Raw genomic sequence first — 20,200 nt, 5'->3', positions numbered from 1 at the left:
TCCTTGGTCTGTCAGCACTTGGTCCGGGTACCCGTGTGGATGGCAGAAGTGCTGCTGGAAGGCTCTAGCTGCTGTTTGAGCCGTTAAGTCCTTGACCGGGACCACCACCAGGAACCGGGAGTAATGATCTACGATTGTGAGGGCGTAGACATACCCAGATCTGCTTGGAGCCAGTTTCACATGGTCCAGGGCTACCAGTTCCAGTGGCTGTCTGGTGATGATGGGCTGCAGGGGAGTCTTCTGGCTGGCACGGTCTTTTCTTCTCAGGTGGCACGGGCCACAGTCTCTGCACCACCTCTCGATGGCTCCTCTCATGCCTACCCAGTAGAACCGTTCACGCAACAAGAACTCCAGCTTCTTCCATCCGAAATGCCCTGCTCCGTTGTGGTATGCCTCCAGAACCATAGCCGCGTCTCGTCTTGGGACCACTACCTGCCAGGTCAACTCATGCGTTCGAGAGTTAACCATTCTCCGGCACAGCTTCTCCCTGTAGAGGAACAGCTTACTTTTCTCCTTCCACAGTTGCTTGGTCTCCTCTGGAGCATCTGGGTCAAGACGGGCATCGGCCTGGGTCAGCATTTCCTTCACCAAATGGACTGCGGGATCACTGTCTTGCGTCTCCGCCCAGTTGTAGTGGGGCAAGGGATTGAACGTCACGGAGCGCCTGTCCTTCACACGGTGGGAATACAGGGTAATCCCATGACGGTGGAACGCAGGGAGCTCAACTTCTTCCAGATCTTCTGGATCTTCCCCTACGTCCGGTAAGTTCGGCATTCTAGACAGGGCATCCGCGTTGGCATTTGATCGTCCTGCCCGGTATTTGATGGTGAATTCAAAGTTGGACAGGCGGGCCATCCATCTCTGTTCCAAGGCACCGAGCCTTGCAGTGTCCAGGTGTGTCAACGGGTTGTTATCCGTGTACACGGTGAATTTGGAGGAGGCAAGGTAATGCTTGAAACGTTCGGTCACTGCCCACACTACTGCCAGGAACTCCAGCTTGAATGAGCTATAATTCTCAGGGTTCCTCTCCGTGGGCCGTAGCTTTCGGCTGGCGTAAGCGATTACCCGTTCTTTCCCCTGCTGGATCTGGGACAGTACGGCTCCTAGCCCGATGTTGCTTGCGTCCGTGTGGAGGATAAAGGGCTGGCTGTAGTCTGGATATGCCAGGATTTCATCCCCCGTGAGGGCCATCTTCAGCTGGCAGAAGGACTCCTCTTCCAGCTTTTCCCACCTGAAGGGCGGCTTCTGGTTTTTGGCTTTCCGAGATTGACCTATCAGGAGGTCCTGCATAGGAGCTGCCATTTTGGTGAAACCGGGAATGAATCTTCGGTAGTAGCCTACCAACCCGAGGAACTGCCGCACTTCCTTTATGCTGGAGGTTCTTGGCCAGTCCTTAATCACAGTGATCTTATCAGGGTCGGGAGCCACTCCGTCAGCGCTCACCACGTGTCCCAGGTACTGCACCTTTGGTTTAAGGAGGTGACACTTGGAGGGTTTCACCTTTAGGCCGTAGTTTGCCAGAGCTTCAAACACTTCTGCCAGGTGTTTCAGGTGGTCCTCGTAGGTCTTGGAATAGACGATGACATCGTCCAGGTATAACAGGACCGTCTCGAAGTTCCGGTGTCCCAGACAGCATTCCATCAACCGTTGGAAGGTTCCTGGTGCGTTGCAGAGCCCGAACGGCATACAGTTAAATTCGCTGAGACCCATCGGGGTGGTGAATGCGGTCTTCTCCCGGTCCGCCTCTGCTACAGGAACCTGCCAGTACCCGCTAGTGAGATCCAAAGTAGAGAAGAAGTTAGCAGATTTTAATGCAGCTAAGGACTCTTCTATCCTTGGTAACGGGTACGCATCTTTGTGTGTGATACGGTTGACCTTCCTGTAGTCTACACACATTCTCATGGTGTTGTCTTTCTTTTTCACTAAGACTAGTGGAGCTGCCCAGGGGCTACAGCTGTCCCTGATTACCCCAGCCTCCTTCATGTCTCTAAGCATCCCCTTGGCGTGTTGGTAGTGTGCCGGGGGTACGGGTCGGTATCTCTCCTTTATGGGAGGATGGTCTCCCGTGGGGATGTGGTGTTCTACCCCCTTTACTCGCCCGAAGTCTAACGGGTGTTTGCTGAACACTCTCTCGTACTCTTGAACCACCCGATAGACTCCCTGTTTCTGGTGTGAGGGAGTGGAGTCAGTACCCAAATGTAGTTGCTGACACCAGTCCTCCATTGGTCTCTTAGAGCCGTTACCTTCCTCTGGTTGAGATGGAGGCAAGGGTTCCACGGCCTGTACAGAATTCTGGTTTATGGTGAACAATTTGGCTAGCGTGGCATACCGGGGCAGGTGTACTTCTCTCTCCCCAATATTTATGATGCGAACGGGCACCCTCCCATGGCGTACATCGACCACCCCCCGTGCTGTCAAAATGGTGGGCCTACTGTCTGAGTAGACGGGTTCTACCATTGCTTGGTAGTCTCTACCTCTTAGACCAATAGCTGCCCGACACCAAATCATCATCTCACTTTTTGGGGGCATCGCAATAGGGAACGGGTCACACATTCTCACGCTACCTATCTCACCACCAGATAGTTCCACCTGTTGCCGCTTCATCAGTGCCCGGATCTCTTTTTGGAGCACACGCTGCTGGCCGGAACTGGCGTTCTTGGCAACCTGCTGTAAAATGAGAATCACCTCTGCAAGACAATTTTCAATCACATTGGTTCCCAAGGTTATTCTAGGGTGACTCTCATGACGGTCTATGTCCACTATAATCAGTCCTTGTGCCGCCAGTTCGACTTTACCGATCTTAATGGTCACCTCTTTGAATCCCACCTGCGGCACGGGCTGACCATTGCTGGCGATGATACTCAGGTCGTCATCTGGGTAGCGGGTTATGTCCGAGTCATTCCAGTACTGCTTGAAGAGCACGCACGGGATGGTGGTGACCTGTGACCCAGTGTCTAGTAGGGCACTCATAGGAATGCCATCCAGTACCACAGGCAAGATTGGACGTCCCCCTACGTATTTATCACGCCAGTTTGATGGGCCTGATGGTCTTATGCCTGGGGGTTGGCCCTCTACCCCAGGTTGTGCCCGTTTAAATGACAGTACCTTGCCACATGTCCGGGTTGATTGCAGCGGCGGCAGATGGGTCGTCCGTCCTCGTTGTATCTGTCGCTGGGTCTTCCTCTGGCCGGTGGGGTCCTCCTCAGTCGGCGCCACGGGACGTCCTCCGGTCCGGATGCCAGCTGGATCTTTCCTGGAGAAGAGACCTGTAAAGACTGCACAGTTCTGGTTAGCGCGGCAACGCTCTTAGTCAGCTCTTGGACCTGATGGTGCAGGTCTGTAGCCGGGTCACTGTTTAAAGCCTGCGCATCAGCTCCCACAGGCCCTGCAGACAAGGGCGCCGTCTCCTGGTGGTAAGTGATAGCAGGGCGCCTGTGGGTCACAGCGCCACCTGGTGCCGGTTCTCGGAGCACCCGGATGGCTCTGTCCTTGAACTGTGCAAAGTCCAGGTCAGGGTCCTGTAAGGCCATTGCCCGCAACTGGGTTCGGTGGGCATTGCACAGTAGACCCTCAATAAATTGTTCAGTCAACAGCTTATCTTCATTTCCCACGCTGTCAGGGTCTGCCTGCTTAATGGCTCTCAGAGCCTCTTGTAGGTTTAGAGCATAGTCTCTTATACTCTCATGTGCCCGTTGTTTGCACCCATAAAATCTTAGTTTTATTTCGGCTGAGGTGCGGGTGTCAAATGTGTCTTTCAGCCGGGCTAGTATTTCTCTGACAGTCCTCTTCCTCCCAGGTGGCCAGGACTTTACCTCTCTTTGGGCTGCCCCGATTAGTTGGGCCACCAGGATGCTCACTTTTTGCTCTTCTGTGAGGGGGTACACCTGGAAGAGGCTATCCAGTCTTTCTCTAAAGTCATTTAGAGTATGTGACTCCCCTGAGTACTGGGGTAGCCAGGTTGCCCCCGGGATATAGGGCATGGTGAATGGCATGACTGCTGCAGCGGTTGCGCTGGCGGTGGCTGTGGCAGTGGAGCTTCCCTCGGTATCCGGCATCCTCTTCCCCCCTAGTGGACCGTGGCCTACCTTGCGATGCTCTTCTTCCGTAGGCCGCGGCTCCGCAGTCGATCGTCGGGGTTGAGGACCTGGCGTCGCGCTCCGATGACGTCAGCGTCGCTCTTCCTCCCTTCCAGGACCTTGCGCAGCGTCAAAGCGTGGGGCGGAGCGTGGGGCGGAGCTTCGGATCTCGTGCGCTTTCGGCGTCCACGCCCCTCTTCTTCCTGCTCGGCGTCCCGAAGATGGCGTCCGAAGGCGGGAAGCAGCTGCGGATGGCGGGAAGAAGGCAGAAGACGGCGGGAAACGGTCCAAGATGGCGTCTGATGGCGGAAATCGGCTCCGGATGGCGGGAAACGACTCCGGACGGCGGGAAACTTCACCACAGGTAAGTATAAAAGTCTCTTTTTCAGGCACACAGTACCCGGTGGTTGCGGGCACGAAATCCTGCCGACTACGCCAAAGTTGACGCGCCCCCTGGGCCTGTGCTGCTGCTGCTGTGCAGGGGGAATACCCGGAGCCGGATCGCTGGGATGCTGGGGGTTGTAGTCTCCGTGTGGCGGTGACCCGGTCCGTGCCCAGGGTGGTCAAACCAGTGGCAGTCTATTTGTATTGTAATAAGTGTCCGACTACGCCACCCGTGGATTGCGGTCAGTGGGGACCGCCGCTGCGCTGCAGACCGCTGAGGCTGATGTTGTTTGCGCAGCTGAGTATGGGATGACTCCCCACGGGAGAAGTATTGCCTCAGGGCAGCTAATGTGGAAGATGATGGGAGTGATGGTGTGAGGGTCCCAGTGCTAATGGTGCAGGAGCGGCAAGGAACCACAGAGACGTGAGGTGCAGTTCAGGGTCTTTACTGATGGTACAAGGCAGACCCTCCCGGGAGTACTGGCTAGTATAAGGGGCCTGGTCAGTCTGCGAGCAAGCAGGAGTTCCCCTGGCCAGGTGGAGTTGTAGGCCTCCCCGTTAATCTGCACTCTTCCTGGCAACCTTGTTGTCAGCGGTTACAAGTAGCCCACGTCCCTGAGTATACCGTGTGGTGCTCACCCGTATGGCTGGTGACTTGGGGCCTTCTGTTAGCCTCCGCTCCTGGATGGCGGCGCTGGTCCCTTCTCTGTGATTGAGCCTCCGGGCTTCTATGTCCAGAGGACCTGGAATCCCCTGCCGGCTGGTTTCTGCTGCTGGGTGTATATCAGTCCCCACAGCCTCGGACTCCTGTGTCCGGTTTTAGTGTCCTTGTCCAGGGCGAGCTCTGCTCAGCTCTAGCCCCTGGACTTCAGCTACTGCTCCTCCAGAGCTCCTGATCTCACTTTCCCTCTCCAGACTCTGACTGCTCTAATCCCGCCCCAGACCCAGTTTAAAAGGGCAGATTCCTCCCCTCCCAGGTCTGGGCGGACCGTGTTGCATGTTTAGGGATTCTGACCAGAGAAACCTCCCACTTGCTCTCAGACATAATATCTCTATTACTGCGGCAACCAGACCCCTGGGGTGTCGCACATGCTCGAAATATTATTTTCAGAAAGTTTAGAAGTAAATATGTTCATTAAGATTGGGGTTTCTTATGCCAGTCCTAATCAGAGCCTAATGAGTGATCCAAATTCATTAAGAGGAGGACGCCACTTAATGAATTCATAGCAACTTATAAGTGGCGTGTTTCCTCCGTGCGTCATGCCAGAAATGTTACTCCATCCATTGATTGGAGTAACATCTCTTGTATCAGAAACACAGCACTATTTATGAATTTGACAGGCGGGCATAGCCACGCCTCGTACCACCCCGGCATATGGAATACCTCTTACAGGAATTGTGATTATTGATATATTAATGACAAATATATACCACTTATTGTGATATTACAACACAACTATATAAGATGTAACACTTCTGTTTATTGTTTTTTTTCTTTGTTAAACCTGAAAAACTCAATGTAATAAAAACCTTGAAATAAACAAAGAAAGTGATTGGAGAATAATGAAAAAAAGTAAAAAAAAAAACAAACATTTTTTTTTTACATTTGAGGGTATGAGCATTGAACCTTATTTCTTAGAGTGACCTATATACTTAGATAGGTATTTTTAAGATAAGTAGAAAATAGAGATGTAGCATTTTTTTTTTAATCTGACCAATATAACACCATGTAGCAAAACATTTGGATGCAGAAAACGGTAACTCAACAACTAAGTTTACATGTTCAATTGACTGAGTTAAGTCATAAGTTACAGTTTCCTGCATTGTTTAGCATCCTGGTACAGTTAAAGAGAATCTGTCAGCAGATTTTTGCTACCTCATCTGAGAGCAGCCTGATGTAGGCAAAGCAAAGCTGAATCCAATGATGTATGAGTTAGATTATTGGGTGCAGCCATTGTGACACGATCAGAGTTTTTTGATCTAGCAATACAGCAGAGCTGAGGAAGCTAACCCCGCCCACACCAGGCTCTCTATATTCAACGTCCATAGACAGTGAGCTGCCTATCACAGGAGGGGGCGTGTCAGACTAGCATGCACACGCTGCTGCTGTCCCAGCAATGATAGACTCCTGGTACTAAAACAATCTTTGCAATGAAACAAAACCATGGAGCTTGATAAGAGAGGCATTGCTGAAATCTGTGTATTAACCCCTACAGCATGCTGTCTTCAGCTGATATGGCAAAATCTTGCTGACAGACTCCCTTTAAATCATTGGGTGTCAAGCAAAAAAATGCTATGTAAGTAACAAATAACTAGAACACAACTCCTTAAATCTATGTAAACAGATTAAATATGTTCTTCTATTGATGTCTCACTTTCTTAAGACAGCGGAGGCTGATCTTGGTTTGTTTGTGGTCTCCCAGTTATGTTTTTATATAATTGTTTCATAAAGTTCTTCCACGTTCTGTCATTCTGCTCTCCACATGAAATCCCTTAGACAATGGTCCTCATTTTGTTTTCATTTCCAGGTAGGCAGAGGTCTAACCTGAGCATCAGAGTCACTGACATTACACGAGAAGACTTGACCTCTATGTGAAATATGTATTACTGACACATGTAAGACTCGGTTTGGTGTTAGATTCTTCCCAGCTAACACTGGCCCAGGAGATTTTTTGTTTTGCCGGGGTCACTAGCAGATTGTTCAGACGCTTCTTCTCTTGTCAAAATAATTACAAGCGGATTTCACAGTTTTCATCTGCGCTGCGGCACCTTGGGACAGAGACTTGGCTACTTTTTCTTTCCTGTGTCAGATATTCCCAGAAAGGTTGTTTTTGAATTACCACTTGAAAGAAATCATTGCCAGAGCACAGCGGGGAACAGAAGCGAGTGCAGCTTTGTCAAATTATTCTCTTTGGCTTAGTGGTAAAGACGAGTGACATATAAAGTATATTATAATGTTCATTCTTATGCAACATGTTGCTAGGATTGGAGATTCTGCAATCCTCTGTCATTTCACAAAGGTTAGTTATTTTTGGAGAAAAACAAAATTTATTGGAAACGATTCAGGATCCAAAGTCAAACCAGTAATGGTGTTTTATACGACTCGTAGAAAGAGCCCGTCATGCTAAACATGAACTCTGATCTGTGGGTGGCATGTTATAGAGTAGAAAGAACTGAGCAAATTTATATATAGCTTTGTGGAACCAGATTCAGAATTAATTGTATTTTATTCATTAAAATTCCTGTTCATTCTGGGCTTAGGAGTCAAGAGGGCGGTCCTAATCGGCCTTCCTTGTTTACAGTAAGTGTGCACAAAGAGATAACAGCTAGCAATCAGGGAGTAGGACCGCCCACTGGACTCCTAGGCCCAGAAGGAGCAAAAATGTAAATGAGAAAATTACACTAAACCTTTTCCCTGTGTATTAATCTGCACAACTCCAACTGCTCTACAACTTTCAGTCAGCAGATTGAATTGTGTTTTCAAAGTGACAGGTTAGTTATACAGTAATAAATTCAGTTATCAACTATTATCATAGTTATCACTGTTATCATTAGCATTGGATGCCAGTTGCATTTATAGACTCAGATTAAATCGCTGTGACTAATCCCCCTCACCTACATCTTTTTTTGCGCTGGTTCTTATTTAATTTATTATATATTAGTGAACTGGCCACTAAAAATTACTATTTATTCCGTTACCTGGTTAAAGAAGCACTCCCATCAAAATTTTTATCACCTTAATATATTGCAGTCATACTATATAGCACTGAGTTCTTACAATTACTCATTTTGCCTTTCTACACAGTTAATTCTTCTCTTTTCCATTAGGTCTATTTTATCACATGATTAAAAACAGACCAGCTGAATCCTTTTAAGCTCTATGTAGAAAAAGGAAATCTCTTTTCCCTGCATGAGTCATTATTAGAACTACAATTCTACATCATTGCAAAGTCACTGGCAGGGGGAGGAGCAGAGCAGCTGGTCAAGCATTGAAGAGTGGGATAACCTGTGCAGTGAAAAGAGACATCCTGTTTCTATATAGAGCAGAGAAAAGAGAAGAATTAACCGGGAAGAAAGGCAAAATGAGCAATTGTAACTTGTAAGTACACAGTGCCATAGAATATAATGATTGCAATATGTTAAGAGGATAAAAACTTTGAAGTGCTTCTTTAACTTTGCATTTATGTGGAATAATCTTCTGCAGCTGGAGAACAGGAGAAATTGCTATGATTGACCAGCGAGGTTTTCAGGCAGGAGTGGAAACTAATTAAACCACTAGATCTTCCCCAGAGGTGTGAGTTTTAGGCTCTGTTCACATGACCGCCTATCCTTTCCCTTTGTCTATTGCATTTAAAAACATAGGACACAGCAGTTAAATGGAATTAGCATACTGTGCTTCCTGTTTCAAATGGAAACAGAGGGGCCCCATTGATGTACAGGGTGTCCGTCTGGTTTCCATTTGTTGTTCAGTTTAAGAACTAAAAAAGTAATTCTGCATATTCGACTTTTTTATGTTCTGAAATGTAAACAACCGGCAGAAGCCAGATGGTCTCTATATAAGTCAAAGTGGCTCCTCTGTTTTTGTTTGAAACGGGAATGCACTAAATTCCCTTTATATGTTCTGTGCATCTGTATGAAACGGAACAGACAAATGGAAAGTATAGACGAGCATGTGTACAGAGCCTTACTCAAAGACAGTAAAGAGCCCCTTCCTCCCAAATTTTATGTACTTCACCCTTCTTCTCATGCTTTGTTTGAGGGATGTGTCATCTATTTTAAAGGGAGTCTGTCGCCAGGTTTTTGCTATGTAAGCTGACAGAAACATGGTGTCGTGGCTGAGAGCCTGATTCCAGCGATGTATCACTTAGTTTACAGGGTGCAGTAGTTGTGATAAAATCACAGTTTTCTCTGCTGCAGATCTAGCAGAGCTCAGAATGCTGAGCTGTGTATAACCCCGCCCACACCACTGATTGGCAGCTTTCTGTGTATAATCCTGCCCACACCACTCATTGGCAGCTTTCTGTGTATTATGTATATTGACAGAAAGCTGCCACTTAGTGATGGGGCGGGGTTGGACTAGGATGCACAAGGCAGCTTGTCCTGTAGTCAAAATCTCCAGCTGATAAAACACTGATTGTACTGAAACTGCAAAACACAGCCCAATAATTGACACATCCCTGGAACAAAGCTTTCTGCCCCTACAACATGCTTCTCTCAGATTCCATAGCAAAATCCTGCTGACAGATTCCCTTTAAGGAAAGATTGGCCATTATGATTTATAGTCATAGGAGCTAAATTATGGTTGACCTAATTCAGTTTAGGGTAAATTAAAGTTTATTGAGTTTTACAGAGTAAATCAAAACAGCAAAGTGAGGTGATGAAGTTGAAGTGCAATAATAAAAACAGTTGCACAATGTAGTTAGAGTTCACATTAGACATTCATAAAAGTTATCTCAAACAATCTTAGGCTATGTGCACACAAAGCGTTTTTGATGCGTTTTCGCTGAGGTTTTCCCGCCCTCGGAAACACTGCAAAAATGCTTGTTAATAGGTCTGCCAGATATAGCAATGCTAATCCGGATGTGCTGTGCACATGATGCAGAAATTTCCGCTCCAGATTCGAATTGCGGTAAAAAAAGCAGCATGACCATTGTTTGGGCGTTTCTGCCACGAATTCGTGTCCATTGACTTGCATTGAATCGCAGCAAACCAGCAGGTATAATATCTATACTTGCGCATTTACTGCGTTTCAATTAAAGCCAATGGCCGCAAATTCAGGGTAGAAACGCGGTGGGGGTGGTACCAGGGTTGGAGAGGAGGACTACAACCCTTCTCATCCGATCGCCGCTCCCGCTAATAACAGCGGGAGCGGCGTGGCTGGGAGGAGCAGTAGTCTTCCCAGCCAAGCCAGCTACCACAGGGTGTAAAAAAAATAAAAAATAAAGTAAAAATAAAAAAAAAAACTTTATACTCACCTGTCCGGCGCCCCCTGGTGTCCTCCTGGACCCCGGTGGCGATCCGATGCTCCCGGCGGCCAGCGGTATACTGCGGGGAGCAGGTTTGCTCCCCGCAGTGTACTGAGCTGCCAGGACCTGCAGTGACGTCAGCGATCAGCTGATCGGCCACTTTCAGAAGGAAGTTCCCAGGGTGATGGCGGTGAGAGCTCACTGGGACTCATCAGCTGATCTTCAGCTGATGAACCCCAGTGACCTCCTGCAGCAGCATGTACACTGACAGGGGTGATTTTACATCCCTGTCGGTATACAATGCTGTCTTCTACAGCAGTGACATCAGTGATTGCTGATGTCACTGCTGTAGAAATGACACGGATCATTGTTGGACACTCGTTGGCGGTGATCGCAGACTACGTCGTTGATGGCGGACAGGTGAGGGATATAGTTGTTTGTTTATTTACGTTTTTTTTCAGAAGATCGAGGGATTCGGGGACAAGGCATACAATAATTTTTAAAAAAAAAAAAAACAGTGTGCTTTTAATTTCATTAAAGTCCTTTATTCTGGCTGTGTTTTTATTAAAAAGGCGGCAACCATTTTACTACGCAGTTAGTAATGGGGTCGTCTTATAGACGCCCTCCATTACTAACCTGGGCTTCATGTCAGCCGCCAATACAAGGCTGATGTGAACCCCAATCTCATTACCCCACTCGCCACCGCTACAGGGCAGTGGGAAGAGCGGAGGCTAAGCGCCTGACTTGGCGCATCTTATAGATGCGCCATTTCCAGGACTGCTGAGGGATGATATTAATAGCTGGGAATGGGGGCTAGTATCCATGGCTCCTTCCCTGGCTATTAATATGAGCCCGCAGCTGTCTAGTTTAGTCTTTTCTGGTTAGATTTTATAGGGGGACCCCATGTAAATTATTTTCTCGGGTTCCCCTGTAATCTAGCTGGTAAAGGCTAAACAAACAGCTGTGGGCTGATATTAATAGCCAGGGAACATTGTTGGCTAATGGCCCCTTCCCCATCTATTAATATCAGCCCCAGCGGTCAGCTTTCTCTCTGCTGGTTATAAAAATGATGCTGGAGCCCACGCCATTTTTTTTAAATTTCAGGCTCTGTGCCCACGATCCGGGCGTAGCAGCACTTTGGACGCATATTTTTTTGCTGCATCCAAAACGTTGCATTCTATTGAACGCAGGTAAATTCACATGTGTTCACTAGTGTTGAGCATTCCGATACTGAAATATCGGGTATCGACCGATATTCGCGGTATCGGAGTTCCGATACTGAGTTCCGATACTTTTAGAATATCGAATACCGGAATCAGAAGTTTCCATAATGCCTGCGATCTGCAGTGTCTCTGAAGGATGACAAGCTGGATGGCAGCGCTCAGCTTACTGTACTTGTCATTTAGTGTTAAAGGATTTATTAAAAAAAATAACAGTGTTTTCATGCACCGTCTCTTTAAAAAAGCCGGCAGGCAATTCAGCAGCGGCATACACCAGTACCCGACAATTTAGAACAGAAAGAATAGAGCATCACACATAGATTAGATAGATAGAAACATGTCAGTCACATATATAAGAAGTACAGTGACAGTGTTGCTTACTGTACTTGTCATTTAGTGTTAAAATAAAGGATTTATTAAAAAAAAAATTGGCGTGGGGTTCCCCTTAATTATAGTCTCTAGCAGAGGTTAAGCAGAAGGCTGGGGCAGATGTTTGAAGCCTGGGAAGGGGGTAATACCCACGGAGCTTCCCAGGCTACTAATATCAGCCCCCAGCTGAATACCTAGCCTTTACTAGCTATTAAAATGGGGGACCCCCCAAAAAATGATGTGGGGTCCCCCCTATTTTAATAGCTAGCAAAGGCTAGGCAGACAGCTGGGGGCTGATATTAATAGCCCAGGAAAGGAGCCATGAATATTGGCCCCCTCCCAGGCTAGAAACTCCAGCCGTCAGCCGCCCCAGAAATAGCGCATCCATAGGATGCGCCAATTCTGGCCCTTAGCCTCGCTTTTCCCACTGCCCTGTAGGCAGTGGGGTAAGAGGGTTGGGGTTGATGTCAGCTTATAACGTCACTGACAGCGTGGGAGAATTCTCCTGCGCTCAGCGCTTGAGCAGGAGAATTCTCCCACGCTGGGATGGCATTGAGATGATAGGCTGGATCACAGCTGAGCGCTGCCGTCCAGCTTGTCATCCTTCAGAGACACTGCAGAGCGCAAGCATGCCTGCGCTCTGCAGTGTCTATGAAGGATGGCATGCTGGATGGCAGCGCTCAGCTGCCATCCAGCCTGTCATCTCAATGCCATCCCAGCATGGGAGAATTCTCCTGCTGAAGCGCTGAGCGCAGGAGAATTTTCCCACACTGTCAGTGACATGCCTGAGGTGAGCCGAGTTCATTGGACATGACCTCGGCTCATCTGGATGCCGTCACAGCCAGACACTGAGGAGCGCAAGCATGCCTGCGCTTCTCAGTGTCTGCGGCATGGCAAGCTGGATGGCAGCTTTCGGCTGCGATCCAGCCTGTCATGTCAATGTAGCAGAGCTGAAGCTGTCGTGGGAACCATGGAAAGGTAAGGATGATGTTGCTTTATTATTTTACTTTTATTGCAGAAGACATTGGCTTCAGCTGGAATGGGCGTGATAGTAAGTATGGTTTAATTTAGAACATTAAAAAATTGTGTGTTTATTTAAATTAAAGGACTTTATTCTGGGTGTTGTGTTTTTTTAAATACTTTACTAGAAATTCATAGCGGTCATGTCTAATATTAGCGTGACCCCATGAATTTCGGGCTTAGGGCCAGCTGATAATGCCTAACTGGCCCTAACCCCTTTATTACCCAGTGAGCCACCGCACCAGGGCCCTGGATGAGTTGGGTACAGCGCCAGAAGATGGCGCTTCTATGAACGCCCCATTTTCTGGGGTGGCTGCGGACTGCAATTTGCAGTGGGGGGGCCCAGAAAGCTTGGGTCTCCCTGCGCTGTAGATTCCAGCCCCCAGCTGCCTAGTTGTACCTGGCTGGACACAAAAATAGGGTGAAGCCCCACGTATTTTTTTTTTAAATTATTTCATGAAATAATAATAAAAAAAAGGGTTACCTATATTGTTGTGTCCGGCCAGGTGCAAATAGGCATCTGGTGGTTGGGGGCAGCCCGTTCCTGGATGCTGTACCTGGCTGGCATACAAAAATATGGTAAAGCCCACGTCAACATTTTTGGGAAAAATTAATTAAAAAATAATAAAAAAATAATAATTTAGGGACTGCATCTTTATTAGCCCCTCACATGGAGGGGTTAATAAAGATTCAGTCCCTAAATGTGTTTTTTTAAAAACATTTTATTGAATTTTTCACCAATAATTTGACGTGGCCTTCTCCATATTTTTGTGTCCAGCCAGGTACAGCAGGCAGGAACGGGCTGCCCCCAACCCCCAGCTGCCTATTTGTACCTGGCTGGAAACAAAAATACAGGGAAGCCCTTTTTTTAATTATTTCATGAATTTCATGAAATAATTTAAAAAAAATTGCTGTGGGGCTTCGCCCTATTTTTGTGTCCAGCCAGGTACAGCAGGCAGGAATGGGCTGCCCCCAACCACCAGCTGCCTATTTGCACCTGGCCGGACACAACAATATAGGGAAGCCCTTTTTTTTTAAATTATTTCATGAATTTCATGAAATAATTAAAAAAAAAAATACGTGGGGCTTCGCCCTATTTTTGTGTCCAGCCAGGTACATCTAGGCAGCTGGGGGCTGGAATCCGCAGCGCAGGGAGAACCCAAGCTTTCTGCCCCCCTCCCCCGCTGCAAATTGCAGTCCGCAGCCACCCCAGAAAATGACACGTTCAGAGAAGCGCCATCTTCTGGCGCTGTACCAAACTCATCCAGGGCCCTGGTGCGGTGGCTCACTGGGTAATAAAAGGGTTAGGGCCAGCTTGGCATTATCAGCTGGCCCTAAGTCCGAAATTCATGAGGTCACGCCAATATTAGACATGACCGCCATGAATTTCTAGCAAAGTATTTAAAAAAACACAATACCCAGAATAAAGTCCTTTAATTGAAATAAACACACAATTTTTTAATGTTCTAAATTAAACCATACTTACCATCACGCCCATTCCAGCTGAAGTCAATGTCTTCTGCAATAAAAGTAAAATAATGAAGCAACCTCATCCTTACCTTTCCAGGGTTCTTACGACAGCTTCAGCTCTGCTACATTGACATGACAGGCTGGATCGCAGCCGAAAGCTGCCATCCAGCTTGCCACGCCACAGACACTGAGAAGCGCAGGCATGCTTGCGCTCTGCAGTGTCTGGCTGTCACGGCATCCAGATGAGCCGAGGTCATGTCCAATGAACTCAGTTCACCTCATGCACGTCACTGAGAGCGTGGGAAAATTCTCCTGCGCTCAGCGCTTCAGCAGGAGAATTCTCCCACGCTGGGATGGCATTGAGATGACAGCCTGGATGGCAGCTGAGCGCTGCCATCCAGCATGCCATCCTTCATAGACACTGCAGAGCGCAGGCATGCTTGCGCTCTGCAATGTCTCTGAAGGATGACAAGCAGGATGGCAGCGCTCAGCTGTGATCCAGCCTGTCATCTCAATGCCATCCCAGCGTTGGAGAATTCTCCTGCTCAAGAGCTCCTGCTCACATCTTGTCTATTTTTACAATTTTTGTACTAAATTAACTATATGTATTAATAAAGTTGAATTTATCTTCATAGAAAAATTGAAAAAGACTCCGTGTTGTTCGCTTTTTGTAAGATGTTAATTATGGCCAGGGACCACGTTTGCAAATGGCAGGCTAAAAATACCATCTCACTGCAGCCGCATAAATTACATGAATAGAAATGCTAATGAAGATTGGGCGAATGGGACTAGCTGGCACCTAGCTCTTTTGTTTGGTTATGAAAAGGTGTCAATCAGACCTTTTCATGACCAAACTTAATTAAAGTAAAGTAAAGAGTTAAAAAAAAAACACACAGACCAAATACTTTATTTGAAATACAACAGACACATTTGTTAATCATTCAAATTAACCAATATACTCACCCCAGTTCTCATGGTAATCCAAGGTTTAAGCAATGTCCCACCAAATAACTTTATTTAGCTCCAAAAAGCATTCATTGATGTACAAAAACGCTTCAAAAAACGCATCAAAAATCGAGTCAAAAACGCATGTAAAATCTGCATGCATTTTTTCTGCCAAGGAGATGTAGAAACTCTCAGGAAATTTCTGCTTCAAATATTGATCGTGTGCACATAGCCTTATTGAACTTTGCATTCTGACCAACTATAAAACGAGATGGAAAGAAAGAAGAAATTAAAGGAATGGGGAAAAGTGGGAAAGAGGAAGGGGTAGGAAGGTCAGAATTGGGGCAAATCTAAAGAAGGAGTAGGATGGGAGGGGAATAAGGGAAAGGTGTGGGATTGCGAAAGGAGGAGACGGGGAGAAGAGAGTCTCACCTAGATGGGTACCAGTCTATTATTTGTATGAAAAAGAAAGTGTAAGGTGATATGGAGGCTGAAGACCGTATGTAGGAGTCAACCAAGTTGTTAATTCCTATGACTCTCTGATCATGATCCATGGTGCCCAAGTGCCTAAAACTTTGTCTACAATACCTGAGACTTGAGCAACTAGTTCCTCCATTCTAAGGGTGTCATTTAGCTTCTTCACAAATTCTGCACAACTAGGCGGTTCCTTTTGTTTCAAATGTCTAGTGATCAGTCTCCTAGCTGCCAACAGGAAGTGTCTCAGCAGCCCCTTTTCAAAGCCATTAGCCGGAATATTACTAAGAGATAGAAGGGCTAAGGTCATAAATGACTGTACCTTATAATAAAGATTTTATTGAACAGTTTAAACACTGCTTCCCAAAAATGTCCTATAATGGGGCATGACCACCATATGTGTGAATAAGAACCCATCTCATTGAGACATCTCCAACACGTGGCTGAGGCTAAGGGAAAAATTGTGTGGATAGCCAAGGGGCATCTGTACCACCTAGATAGGTTTCTGTAGTTCATCTCCTGTGACAATGAACGGAGCGAGGATTTATGTGTGAGAAAAATTATTTTCGAACGTTCCTCCAATGAAAGGGGTCTTTCCAGCAATTCCTCCCATTTTGCGAAGAAGAGGGGGATCTGCATTAGAGGTCTGGTCATCTTGTAAAATCCCATACAGTAGCGAGAAGATCCTTCAATAGGCAGATACCTTCAAAGGAGGTGAGTGGCCTAAAAATGTTGGCTTGTGCGGACATAGATTTTATAAAGCTCCTTAGTTGCATAGAAAAAGCATGAGTATGGGGGAATATTAGAATTAGGAAGAAAAGTATGTAAGGGTCTAGTTCAGGGGTAGGATAGGAAATCATGTAAGATAGGACATTGGTCTTTGGGTTTATAGAATATATTTCAAGCAGTAACATAACTTGAAGCTCAAGGACACCAATGCAAAATCACCAACAGGACTAACACGGGTCTTTATTAATATTGGTCTTCTCAAACAAGCCAAAAGAGAACTTTTGTGCCCTCCTTGGTTCCAGGGCACTGACTGCAAGTATACCCACTATAGTTTTGCCCCCAATCTCAAGATTTGATCCACAAGATGGAATTGCTGCAGATTTTACCTTCAGGTAAGATTTGCAGTGGAAAATAGTAAGAGGCAAGTGAACGTATTTAACAAATCTCATCCACATACCACAAAATTTTTCATTTTGTCTTGATTAAAAATATTGAATTTTTTTGTATTCAGCTCTTAAGCAAAGCTGCAGGCAACAAGATGTGTAATTTCCCTATTTCATACTGTTGTTTGAAATAGTAACCTGATTATACCTGCTTTAATGCGGGTTAATGAGACCAGCCCTGCAGGGACGCAAAGTGTCTATTGTTCCTTTTTGAAAGCACATACAGTAGGGGACGCAATTATAATGGGGGAGTCATTTCTTTGAGGGCCCAAAGGAGTATTATTACTAAGTGAATGTGTGGCACCCCAGAGGGTCTGGTTGCCACAGTGGTAGTAATACCATGTCTGGGAGCAAAACAGGAGTTTCCTGGCCAGGAACACAGGACATGCAACACCTCCTGCCCCAGACCAGAAAGGGGAGGATCCTGACCTATATAACTGGGTCTGGAGGCGGGGTTAGTCAGTCTAAGTCTCAGTCAGAGTCAGTGTCAGGAGTCAAGTAGGACACGAAGGAGTAAAGAGCCAGGGACAGGAGCTGGAGATAGCTCGTCCTGGATAGTATCCACAGAGGACCGGAAGCCGGAGTCCGAGGCTGTGGGGATTGCATACCCAGCAGCAGGTACCGCAGAGCAGGAAATTGCAGGTCTCCTGGCCCAACAGAAGCCCGGAGGCTCAGCCACACAAAAGGACCAGTACCGCCACAGAGGAGCGAGGAATACACAAGGTCCGAGTCGCCAGCCATACGGGTGAGCGCAGCACGTTACACTCAGGGACGTGGGCTACAACACGACTATAAGCAGGATAGCCAAAGAGTATAGTCAGAACGGCAGGCCTACAACTTCACCTGGCCAGGAGGACTCTAGCATTGTTCCCAGACTGATCAGGCCCTCATCACTAGCCGGTACTCCCGTTGGGGCCCATATAATTGCCAACAGTAAAGACCCTGGGACTGCACTGCAAAGACTCCGTGTTGTCATTACTGATACCTTGCACTACCACCACCATCATCCATACACGTTGCCCTGAAGCTCCACTCTTCCTGTGGGGAGTTACATTACCTTGCTGCACATACCACCAGCTTCAGCGGACTGCTCCGCAGCGGCGGTTCCCAATAACCGCATTCCACAGGTGGCGTAGTCGGACTTTTACACCCATATATATAAATAGGCCTTGGATTGACCACCTGGGTCACGGACCGGGTCACCGCCACGGTGACTACAACCCCCAGCATCTACAGGCCCGGCTCCGGGTACCCCACGGCCCAGGGGGTGCGTCAAATGCACAAATGAGGGTAACTGTATGGCACAATAGGGGCAAATATCACCATGCACTATACTTGGGTCTGCTGTTTTTTTAGGGTGTTCATCCTTTTTCTAGAATTTTTCTATTATTAGCTGGATCAGAGTAGGTGATAATTTATTGATTGGTGGAGGTCTGACCGGTGGGATCCACAACAATCGGCAGAACGGGACATTTTTATCCCTCTTACAATGGAGCAGCCCAAACTCTACTTCATTCATTCTGTATCGGACTGCGCTTTTTCCGGTAGCCCCCTAGAGAATGAATGCCGTGGCGGTCGGGCATACACATTGCTAATCCATTCTAACAGAAATGAATATGGCTAGTTCTCCCAGTGGTCAGACCTCCACTGATCAATAAGTTATCACCTATTCTGTGTATAGGTGATAACTTATTCTCACCAGACAGCCCCTTTAATAGAAGACTTCCTATGCAGCAATTTCATCTCTCTGCATTGCTTGTCGCATATAAGTCTCAAATTGTCCTCTTCTTATTTTTAAGCAATGAGTTAACCCTTTAAATAAAGAGAATAAAATAAACTAAACCCTTCAACATAGCCTGGATACTCAATTTGCAATATATATTTTGGCTTCAGTGCAAATGCAACAAAGAGGTTGAACAATTTAATCTGGGACTGGCCATTAATCTGTCAGCACTAAGTATTCATTTTATAATGACGGCTAAGATGTCCTTTGAGCAATGCATTATGCAAAAATGATTTGTCGTGAACTCCCTGCAATACACTCTATCAATCTATCTGACTAAATCTCTTTTACACCCATAGCTGTTTTAAATACACTATGATATATCAGTTTCACAGCATTACAGTAAAAAAAATTAATTTTCCTTATTTTTAAAACTTTTCTAAGCACAAATGACACTAATTTATGTTATATTAATGGAAATTTCAATTCTCTTGTTAACATCCAATTCAGCAATAAAACATAATTATGATTAAAAATTGCCCTCTGGTAAGACTACATTTTAAGGCCAACATGTACAAACACGATTTTGAGAATTATTTGTATATTTTTATCATTATTTTTTTTATAGTTACATAGTTACATGGGTTGAAAGAAAACATAAATCCATCAAGTTGAGTCTTTCTCCACCAGTTATACATACTGTATCGACAGATTATTTTTAACCCACAATGCTATTTGCTATGAGAAAAGCATCCGGCTCTTTTTTAAATGCCGATCTGCCATTACTACCTTTTGCGGTAGGACATGTCGCAATCTCACTGCTCTAACTGTAAAGAACCCTTTCCTATCAGTTTAATGATTCATTTGAAATAAATGTTTGAAAAATGCAGTTAACTCTGGTTGGACGATCTAAGAATCTGAAAAATGTTTAATAGTGTTCACAATGTCAATATCACGCCACGTGTGGGAAAGACTTAGTGCAACACAGAGGGAAGAGGGAAAGGGAGCCCAGACACTAGGGAAAAGGGGAAGTGGAGACCTCCTAGACTGGTCTAGTGTCACCCTGTCTCAACTACCGCCCCTATATTGCCTCTTCAGCAATCGCCGCATGCGTGCCTCGCCCTGTCTTTCCCTGGTTTATGGCTATGACTAGGGATGGGAGGAGATGAGCACTAGTAGATCTCCACTAAACTCTATAGACAACAAGGGTAGACAAACAGGGGGAGAATGCTTAGCTTTAGACGACTCCAGACAAAGGCAAACTCGGCCTCAAGCTCCAGAGAGGACGAAGTACTGCTCTTGCTAAGCCTTCACAAGTAGAAATGAATATAGCCGGCACCTCCCTCTCAGACACACCAGGTATATATACACCCAGGCCAGG

The 20,200-nt window shown here is 46.4% G+C and overlaps 1 protein-coding gene across 3 annotated transcripts in view; it reads right to left on the bottom strand.

Annotated features, from left to right (window-relative positions):
- Positions 1–20,200, bottom strand: part of ADARB2 (adenosine deaminase RNA specific B2 (inactive)) — a 1,079,460-nt gene that overhangs the window by 300,172 nt on the left and 759,088 nt on the right. The window lies entirely within an intron of this gene.

This window comes from Phyllobates terribilis, unplaced genomic scaffold (genome assembly GCF_046119375.1).
Source record: "Phyllobates terribilis strain yellow unplaced genomic scaffold, ASM4611937v1 Scaffold_4__5_contigs__length_816908805, whole genome shotgun sequence".
NCBI lineage: Eukaryota > Metazoa > Chordata > Amphibia > Anura > Dendrobatidae > Phyllobates > Phyllobates terribilis.
The sequence above is the reverse complement of the archived record's forward strand: the minus strand, read 5'-3'. Positions and strand labels throughout refer to the sequence as shown.